The 10670-nt window shown below is 38.9% G+C and overlaps 1 long non-coding RNA gene across 1 annotated transcript; it reads left to right on the forward strand.

The window, feature by feature from the left end:
* The first annotated feature begins 210 nt into the window (after positions 1-210).
* On the forward strand, positions 211-6206 carry LOC136711459 (uncharacterized). Its single transcript, XR_010804728.1, has 4 exons — positions 211-314; positions 3493-3575; positions 3849-4008; positions 5171-6206. It is a non-coding gene; the product is annotated as an uncharacterized LOC136711459 (long non-coding RNA).
* Positions 6207-10670: the final 4464 nt, after the last annotated feature.

Genomic DNA, 10670 nt, shown 5'->3' on the forward strand with positions numbered 1-10670 from the left:
AAAATATACTTTTGTCATGTAACCGAAATCCTTGAAAGATCTTCAATATAAATTTAGAATGCTACCTTGTTTCTATTTTGACTGAGTAAATATTTATCCCAATATCTCTCCATTATTCCTTATTTCTAATACATGCACAGCAATTTAAATCAATTGTGTGGTTTTCAGTATGTATTTGTTTACTTGTTTATGTATTCTTTTAAGGAACAAATCATTCAAATACTGGAAGAGAAACTAAAAGACTTTGTTGATGCAGCTTTAATAGAGCAGATCAAAAAGGCAGGAGAGCATGAAGTGGATGATGCCATCGAATGGTAACAATGTGCAAAAATAGTTATAACCACAGTTTGGATTTTCAAGATATCTTGAAATATTCGGATCTTGTGAGTTACTATGAATGTGAAAGATCTTGAAAAATATCTTGAAATCAATTTGAGATATTTTAAAAATATCAGGATTTTTTTTAAATTAAGTAATGAATGCAATATAATAAAATGCATGTAATCATCTTTTCCTATGTTTTAACACTAATTCCCCACTTTATTTTTCACTTTGGTAATGACTGATCACATACTAAAACACCTTGTTGCAAAAGAAAATATACAATTAATACAGTCCTACATCCTAGATTATGAGCTAATAATTGCAGACAAGATGTGAAGTCATGAACCCCATTCACACTGAAGCATTTTGTTGCTGGCCCCTAGTCTAACTGCGGGCAATTTGCCGGCGATGTGTCTGTGTGAGTGTAGCTGCAATACACTCACCTAAAGGATTATTAGGAACACCTGTTCAATTTCTCATTAATGCAATTATCTAACCAACCAATCACATGGCAGTTGCTTCAATGCATTTAGGGGTGTGGTCCTGGTCAAGACAATCTCCTGAACTCCAAACTGAATGTCTGAATGGGAAAGAAAGGTGATTTAAGCAATTTTGAGCGTGGCATGGTTGTTGGTGCCAGATGGGCCGGTCTGAGTATTTCACAATCTGCTCAGTTACTGGGATTTTCACACACAACCATCAGAGGTCAGAGGAGAATGGGCCGACTGATTCAAGCTGATAGAAGAGCAACTTTGACTGAAATAACCACTCGTTACAACCGAGGTATGCAGCAAAGCATTTGTGAAGCCACAACACGTACAACCTTGAGGCGGATGGGCTACAACAGCAGAAGACCCCACCGGGTACCACTCATCTCCACTACAAATAGGAAAAAGAGGCTACAATTTGCACAAGCTCACCAAAATTGGACAGTTGAAGACTGGAAAAATGTTGCCTGGTCTGATGAGTCTCGATTTCTGTTGAGACATTCAGATGGTAGAGTCAGAATTTGGTGTGAACAGAATGAGAACATGGATCCATCATGCCTTGTTACCACTGTGCAGGCTGGTGGTGGTGGTGTAATGGTGTGGGGGATGTTTTCTTGGCACACTTTAGGCCCCTTAGTGCCAATTGGGCATCGTTTAAATGCCACGGCCTATCTGAGCATTGTTTCTGACCATGTCCATCCCTTTATGACCACCATGTACCCATCCTCTGATGGCTACTTCCAGCAGGATAATGCACCATGTCACAAAGGTCGAATCATTTCAAATTGGTTTCTTGAACATGACAATGAGTTCACTGTACTAAACTGACCCCCACAGTCACCAGATCTCAACCCAATAGAGCATCTTTGGGATGTGGTGGAACGGGAGCTTCGTGCCCTGGATGTGCATCCCACAAATCTCCATCAACTGCAAGATGCTATCCTATCAATATGGGCCAACATTTCTAAAGAATGCTTTCAGCACCTTGATGAATTAATGCCACGTAGAATTAAGGCAGTTCTGAAGGCGAAAGGGGGTCAAACACAGTATTAGTATGGTGTTCCTAATAATCCTTTAGGTGAGTGTATGATTGCTGGCAAATTCAGCGTCAAGTCCTTGCGTGTTGACGCAGTGCGTCAGCTAACTGACGCAACCAATCAGAATAGAGGCACGTTTTTGCGACCACGACATGACAAAGGTTCAGCCACCTTTGAACAAGAACTTGTGACCATAAAGAGAAACGGACCGGGTTGTTAGAAATGGCGGAGATTAAAAATAATATAGTTGCAGCAATTCTGAGTGTTATTGATGAACCAACAGGTTGGTGTATGTAATGCTAACTATTGTCACACATGTCAGAAGTTATGTACCAATAAATGATACAAAATATGTTATCTAAATACAGGCAAATGTGTTACTCCCTCACACTGGGTTCGTTTGCTTTGAAACAACATGTCAGTCAGTGTGCTCGCCATGCATAAGAGAGCGAATTAAAGTTTCGTTTTCATGATTCACTTCCATGTTTTCTCAGGACTCTGATTATATTGCATTAATAAAGTGAGCTAGGTTCCTTTTGTATTAATAAAACACTGGATATTTACATTTTACATGATTAATGCATATAAGAAATGGCAGCATAACGCGTACAATAACAAACACATATGACTACATTGTATTGTTTACTGTATATTTCCTATACACGTGTGTAAATTGTAAATTGCATTATGCTTTGAACTATACTGTAGTTTGCACTTTGTATTGCTCTTATTTGTAAGTCGCCCTGAATAAGCATAACAATGATGGCAATAAAGTTACTACATGTAGTCTAACACATGACTACTTCTGATACAGTCAAATAATACACGGGTTCGGTCACGTTGTGCAGAATGTGCAGAGATCTGAACAGCAAAGCAATTCATTTTCATAATTGTATGACAACAGTTTGAATAGTGACGCATCCAGCTGTCTATTAAACACACTGTATGTAGTTATACAGACACAACAATAGGCTGCTATATTTGTGAATATTATAATCAACGTTGCGCTGCCGAATGGTGTTTGTTTTGCCTATATAAAAATATACAGTAGCACAGTAGGGTGACGTCTCCTAAATATCCATCTCAGAGTATTTTACTACTACTGCCATATCTTTAAACGGGGAAATGATCGCATCCAGAGTGCCGGTCAAGGTCTGCTCTCCCGATCCACAGCCTTCTGTAGCGTCTCATTCCCAGCACCACAGCGCTCTTGCCCGCAGTCTCTGTTTTCTGTGCGAATGGGTCCTTGCCAGCAATTTTCCGGTATTCAAAGCCAGTGTGAATGGGGGGCAATGGGAAAAAAGGAGGCAAATGTTGCCGGCAATTTACTGGCAATTTGGCGGCATTTCAGTGTGAATGGGGCTATAGTTAATAGCTCAGGGAAAGAGGGCATAGGGGAAATCAATATAAGCAACATGAGTACTAGCAATGCCACCAGCAGAGGTCATTACAATATCTTAAAAACTGTAGCAGCATAAACATTTATTTCAATGGCACAACAATTTATGAGGGACAATTTCATGGAGCTGACATTCCAGTTGACTTAAGACAGTAGTTTTGTTAACTTATGACTGGCACTCTTGATTTTGGCTTCTCTTAATTCCAAAATGAGTTGATTGTGTCATCCTGTTTGTCTTTAACAGGTTCCATTCAAAATTGCCAAAGTGTATAAAAAGGTGGAAGAAGATTTTGAATATATTCTTCAGGAAAAGCTTCACAGACAAAGGTACTTTTCTTCATGCATGATGTGTTCCTTTTTCCGAAAGGGAGTTTGCAAACAATAAATAGTTTATAAATTCACTTTCTGGAGAATTTGTATTGGCCACAACATATTTTATTGCACAAATGAAGCAACTAAAAAGATATAGAAATATATATTTCATCTTCACAATGAGTTTGATTGTAGTTGATCCCACTGATGGTTAGAAAAAATAAAGTCAAAGGCAGTTATCTATATATGAGTTGCATATTTATTTTATTTTGTATTAATACATTTAAGGAGGAAGAGCTTTATTGGAAAAGTGAATCCAAAGTCAAAGGAAAGCCCAAGGCTTATGCGTATAACTATGTCAGCATTGAAACCTCTCTATGAAAACTACGCTGAGAGGAAAAGTGAAATTCAGCAGCTCAAGAAGAACTTGAAAGAAATGATCGACTGGGTAAGAAAAATCTAATCCATCAATCAAAGCAAACTTGCTCTATTCTGTTCATTGTAAGTCTTGGAAGTTTTTTTTTTCCCTTTCAATTCAGAAACATAATTGTAAAGATTGCAAAGATTTTTATTTTTCACTCTCAACAAACACAACTTGCCACAAATCACATATACTATAAACCCATTATGGTAATGTAGTCTGAAGGATAACTATGCTTAATTCTTACTATAGTTACAATATGCTATAGCATCAGTAAGTACATAGTCTTGAATCCTGGCTATGGTATTGATTGCAGATTTCTTCTTAATGTTTACACTTTGATACTGTAGATAACAACACTCTTTTGCCTAGTATTTTATGTATAAAGTTGAAATACATTATTGTTATACAATTTGTAGCATAATAAGGCTAACAATTGTGTACAGTATCTTATGCTGATGTTCATAATACATATGTCGTAAGGGACTTTGATCTTAAGTGTTAATTTCTGTGTTGAATGAGATATTGATTGAACTCGAATGGAGTATGGAATAGACTTTAATTCTGTTGCCTCCTCCTGAACTTTGACATCATGGAGATATCAAAGCCATTTGTCAAGTAGCAAGAATCGAATGGGACAAACTAGGACAACCAAGCAAAGTCAGAATTGTTAAAGCAGTGCTGGACAAGTCTGCCCCTATTGTTTTTTTTATGTTTTTGGTATAAATATGTATCATTGTAAAGGATAAGGCTGATGTAGTATGATTCCCTCTTGACAAGACATTATGACATTATAAATGAAAATGATAAATGGTTAACCAGAACCAGATTTACAAAATTTCAAACAAATCTGAGATATTTTCAAAACAAGTATCTCAGTTAAATAACTAAACACATTAATTAATAAACTATTTAAATATTGTATTGCCTTTAGTTTTTTTCAAATAGCATAACATGTATAGTTCAAAGACATACGTGTGTTTACCTCATAAGGTCCTGAATACAGTCCTTTCCATAGATATGAAATACAGTTGTAAAGATGTCAGTTGCATGTTTTTGCTCATATTTCAGAATGGCTTACAGCAGTGCAAGAAACACTAATTTTTATGCTGATATCAGCTCTGGTCTTTATTTTTAAAATGCCTACTTCTTCAATGGGTATTATTAATATGGGATTGTTTTATTGCAGGTGGATAAAGCAGAAAAAGGCATTAAGAACATAAAACATCCCTGATGCTTGTGGGGTATAAAGCATTGCTTCCCGGAAGAGGTTTTTCAAAGCATTAAAACATTACACACCTTGTGCCAATTTAGGGACATTTTAACTGAAACATTATGGGAAATGTAGTTCATTGTGGTATATAATAATTAAACAGTTTACATTTATATTACTTTATGCAGAATATCACATTAGGATTTGGGGGATATTGGATTATACCTACATTATATTTTTAATTTGTATTGTTTTATATAACTGACTTAATTCTGGAAAGAAATGTTAATTTTTCTCAAGTTATAGTTAGTAAAACTGTTTAAATGCTTTATTGTTGGATTTGTCTGACTGTAACATTATACATTAACAACATTCAGACCTTTGTTTCTTATAATGATTTAGGATTAATGAACTTTCGATTCTTTCTAGATATTTTTTTTTTTTACCAATACAGCAGAACATTAAGTAAGAGATTGTTTCAAGGTTCAAGTGAATATAAGGTTACACAATTAACTGGGGTAATGCTTTATGATGTGCCATGAGTACTTCCAGAATCTTTATGAATAAGACACTGATTGTTTTTAACAATCCCCTGCAACGGAGGGGGACATTCCGCCCTCTTTTCCATCTGTGGGGGACGTCCTGCCACTCCCACCGCCGCCCTCTGAGGCGGAACTCCAGCTGCTTCTGCCTCAGCAGCCTGAGGAGGCTGACTTTCCGGAGCTCGAGAGGGAAGTCAGCCTGCTGCTGCTGCTGCCACCGCTCGGGGATGAGGAACCGGTGTCGTGGCTGCTACTGTGCCCTGAGGGGGGCACTGCCACTGCCAGGGAGATTACCTCACCCGGAGGTAGAATCTGGAGGGGAGAGAGAACCCGGGCGGGGAGAGGCACCAATGCCTCGCCCAGGGTAACAGAAAAGGGAGGACAGTGCCAGAGTGTATGACCCTGGGGGAGGAGGTGGCTTCCCGTTCTTCCCTCCCACCCTCCCCTCGGCGTTGGGTTCCAGCTGGGGAGGGGGTGGCCGATGTCAGCCTTCCATACTTTGTACGGGGAGGGGAGGTGTGTGGCAGGGAGGGGATTAATTGTCCCTCCCTGCCTACTCATGGACTGCAGGTGGCTGGGGTGATTGATCAATTAAGGTAAATCAACCCCAGCCACCTGCTGTATAAGGAGGCCTCAGCCTCCCATTAGGGGTTGGAGGGGTTGGAGAGTTGGGTGTGGGAGGAAACTTGCCCAGTGTTGCACGTGTTTTGTTGGAGTATGTACGTTCCCTTTTTACACAGTGAAGACCAGGTCCAGCCTATGTATTATTCTTTGAGTTTTGTGTATGTTTTTGTTTGGCCATTGTGCCAGTTTATTTTGTTTATTTAATAAAGCCTGTTTTGTTTACCTGTGGTCTGTCTCCATTACTGGCTACCCCGCCACAAAGCATTAAGGTTTTTTCCTGTTAGTCATGATCACAAGTTGTTTTGATGTGATTCAACTAGGAGAATGCTTTGTTTGCACATATAGATGGACAGAAACATCATTAACAGAACTGACATTCTGCTTTGCTGTATGTAAGTGGAAGCTTATTCTATTTTTGCAAAGTTAGGTTATCTTAAAAAAGTCCAGTTCTGAGTATTGCCGTGCAAGCCATTCCAGATTTGCATTTAACGTTTGAATCTTTTCAGCCAAATTGTGTGACTCCATGAAGTCTGCAATTTCCAGCTCCAAATCTCCATCTGAGATGCTTAGACTCACTATGAAGTCAAGCCCTTCCACACATTTGGAAGGGGGAGGAGGGGGAGAGCTGGCAGAGTGAGTTAGAGAGTGAGAGAGAGGCTTATACAATTCAGCTCATAACTCTGCTTTAATAGATGCTACTGCTATATATGTGATATCTATGGATTCAGAACAGCTTCAGCTATGCAGGTATTATGTACTTATAATACAGTATATATTATTATATATTATAAGTGGAAAAAATAAAAAGTTTTTTTTCCAGCAATGGAAAACAGAAGCTGATCTAGTTTGGGCATCCACTCAGATTTACCTCTGCCAGCCCCCCTGGTGTGCAACTGGACAAAACAAAGACTCACAGTGCACTGGATCACAGGCAAAACAGATCACACCACACACCTTTGCCAATTGCCCCTCTGGACACAGAAAACCCTCAATATAGCCCTGCTGCTTTGAGCAGGAACTGTGAGCACTGTATGGTTAGTAGAATATATATCAAGACCCCCTGGCATGACAGGTGCCCCTCCGACAACTTCCTGGAGCACTTCCTAGAGAGGCCAAGCTTTGATCAACTGGCATGTCTGAGGGACATGAATAACTCACAAAGAGGCTGACAATCATGTACTTCAATGGAGAGGTCTGTGATAGAGGGAAACTTACAATGGACAGACATAGGAGCTCATATGGTAGTTTCATAGGTTTTGCCTATTGCTGCATTATTGCCTAGATTCTTGCATTAATCTTTTTTTTTCATTTATAATGAAACACTTATGTGAAGCAATTTATTTTACAAAAAACAATGAATGCACATTATTATCATTCACATTATTAGACACTCTTTCTGATGATGAAAATTCAGAAAATTTAAAATGGAAAAAACTAAATTTGGAAGAAAAAAAAAGACGGATTTCATAGGGCCCTAGTTAGTAACTTGCCCAACTCTCTCATGCTGTCCGCCCTGAGGATAGTAAAGTTGTCAAGGCTAACCTCAGCATCTGGCACAGCCTCGTTGAGCCAGGTTTCAGCCAGGGCAATGATGCAGGCCTCCTTGAAGGCCCTCTCCACTAGGCATTTGGCATGATGTATGTCCCTATTCCGGAGGGACCATACATTAGACAGGATGATGGAGGGAAGAGGGTGTCTGAAGGGGCGCTTCCTCAATCTGGTGCACACCCCTCCTCGCCTACTTCTTTTCCTAGGTCGGATGTCTGCCAGGAGGACAGTGGATGGTTTGATGTTGCAGAGGATGGAAGACCGGAGTAGTAGTAAAAGTGGTAAAACTTCCTGCATAGGTGAGTCCATGATACTAGACAAATACTTGAGAGATATTAAACTTTGACAGTAAACACAGACCAGACATTGACATGGAGGCAGGCAAGAGTATAGACAGAGCTTGCAGAGCATGCGCCATAGAGTCTAATCTCATAGTGATAGTGAACAGGTAATATTTTCAATGTGCATAATTTAAACATACACTTGAAAAAGTGTCAGAGGGTTACACCCTCATCTGGTACTACGTGCGGTGTTTTAGGTCAAATTGTTTGTGATTTGTCCTGTTGGGGACTAGTTCCTCTTCCATATCTGCATAGGATGATGCTGTATGGAACAGGAGTGCTAGGACACTGTGTATATGATTGTGGGAGAGTCCATGCTAATTTAAGTCCCTATCATGCTTTTCTTTTGATGTATAATTGGTTAATTGGGTACAATCACGTAGGGTGAACGCGTGGGGATAGGTGTGTTACCGTCAGGGGGGTTGGACCTGCACGGTAGTCCCACGTAGTTGGGGTATATTTCATGATTTGGCGTGGTTTGCATCAGTCAGTGCCCTGGACTAGTTGGAGCAGATCTGATATATACCTGAGGCACCCTGCCTTTACCCTCTCAATAAATATCTTTTACGAGTGTTAAAGAGAAACTGTGTCCACCTCAAATCACTACAGTATTTTATGAGGAGTCTCAGTTTTTGACTATGCTTCATCTACCAATTAAATCAAGCATACAGATAATATGTACACAAAATATATATACACTTGACATAAAACATTGTAAATAAACTATTTGAAGCAAAACACTTACCATTATGATTATTTTATGATTTTGAAGGTCTGTATCAAGGCCATGATGAGACTCAGAAGACAAACATCTCAGAATCGGCGGTGGACAACAGAAATGTGTTGTGATTGTCGAATTCAAGTTCTCTCATTAAAGACAGGTATGTTATCCCTTGTTATCCCATTTCTCTTTGTGTATGTGTTTTTAAATTCATGCCTTGTAAAATGTTTAATTGAAAATGATTGTGTGACAACAGCCAATCAGCTTCCAGATCTAGCAGGCATTATCTAATGATAAAACGGTGAAATGCCCAACTGTATTTAAACAGAATTAAACATAAATAAATCAGGGCATATACCGTCTTAGCAACAAGAGCAACAACTGTTCAGCTACTTTCTGACACTGGTCTGGAAACACTGGTCAGTGACAGGACACCGGAATGAAAGCTGACTTTGGCAGGATCGAAAACACTGCCTCAAAATCAGCCAGTCAATGTGCTAGCACTGTTTCAGCTCCAACCAATCCACTTCCTGCCAGCTGGAAAAAGTCTTAAGTCTTGATTAAAACACTTAAAGTGTTGCAAATGTTTCATATATGTGACATTTTAGTGTGGCAAAAAAGTGTTTGAAACTTAACATTTAACTTTAACATGTATATCAATTAGTATGCACAGTAAATACCCATTAATGAATGTATTTAATATAGTTCATGTTCAAGTAAATCATGTTAAATATTAAACTACATGTGAGAGAATGTGAGTCTTTCCTGCAAGTCTTCTATTTTCAACCAATCATGAAAAAAAATCTGTTCTTTTTTTAAATGCTGTTGTTTCTATTAAGGTTTTCAGTAAAACCGGGATTGATCAACATAGGGAAGAAAAAGCTGTGAGAAGCCCAGAACTGTCCACAGTATCCAGATGAGGTCTAACTAGCGCATTGTACAGTCTTAACATTACTCCCCTTGTTTTAAATTCTACACTTTTGACAATATACCCTAGCATTCTGTTTGCCTTTTTTATTGCTTCCCCACATTGTTTGGATGGAGAAAGTGAGGAGTCCACATAGACTCCTAGGTCTTTCTCATGCAATACTTCATCTAGTTCTATTCCTCCCATAGTGCAATTATAGTGGACATTTTTGTTACCTGCATGTAATACCTTGCACTTGTCCACATTGAATTTAAGTTGCCAGGTGTCAGCCCACAACTGAATATTATCTAAGTCCCTCTGAATAGCCTGTGCTGCCAAGATTGTATCTGCTGAGCCACCTATTTTAGAATCATCTGCAAATTTTACAAGTTTGCTAAATTTTCCAGAGTCCAGATCATTAATATAGATTAGAAAAAGCAAAGGCACTAGTACTGATCCCTGTAGAACTCCACTAACAACCTCACTCCAGTTAGAAGCAACTCCTCTAATCGACACCCTCTGCTTCCTATACATCAACCAGTTCATAATCCATCTACTAAATACTAAATATTAAATACTGTCACATGATCTAATATGAATCAGCAGACTATTCCAAAGGCGAGGGCTGCAACAGAAAAGACACAATCCCCTTTGGTTTTCAAATGGGAATCGGCCTGTAATTATCTAAAACAGAAGGGTCCAGTCTAGACTTTTTAAGAAACGTTGCACCACGGCGTGCTTAACATAAGATGGGGATTTACCATTTATTAAAGTATCATTCTCTATTGACAAA

The sequence above is a fragment of the Amia ocellicauda genome, chromosome 16 (assembly GCF_036373705.1).
Source record: "Amia ocellicauda isolate fAmiCal2 chromosome 16, fAmiCal2.hap1, whole genome shotgun sequence".
Classification (NCBI taxonomy): Eukaryota; Metazoa; Chordata; class Actinopteri; order Amiiformes; family Amiidae; genus Amia; species Amia ocellicauda.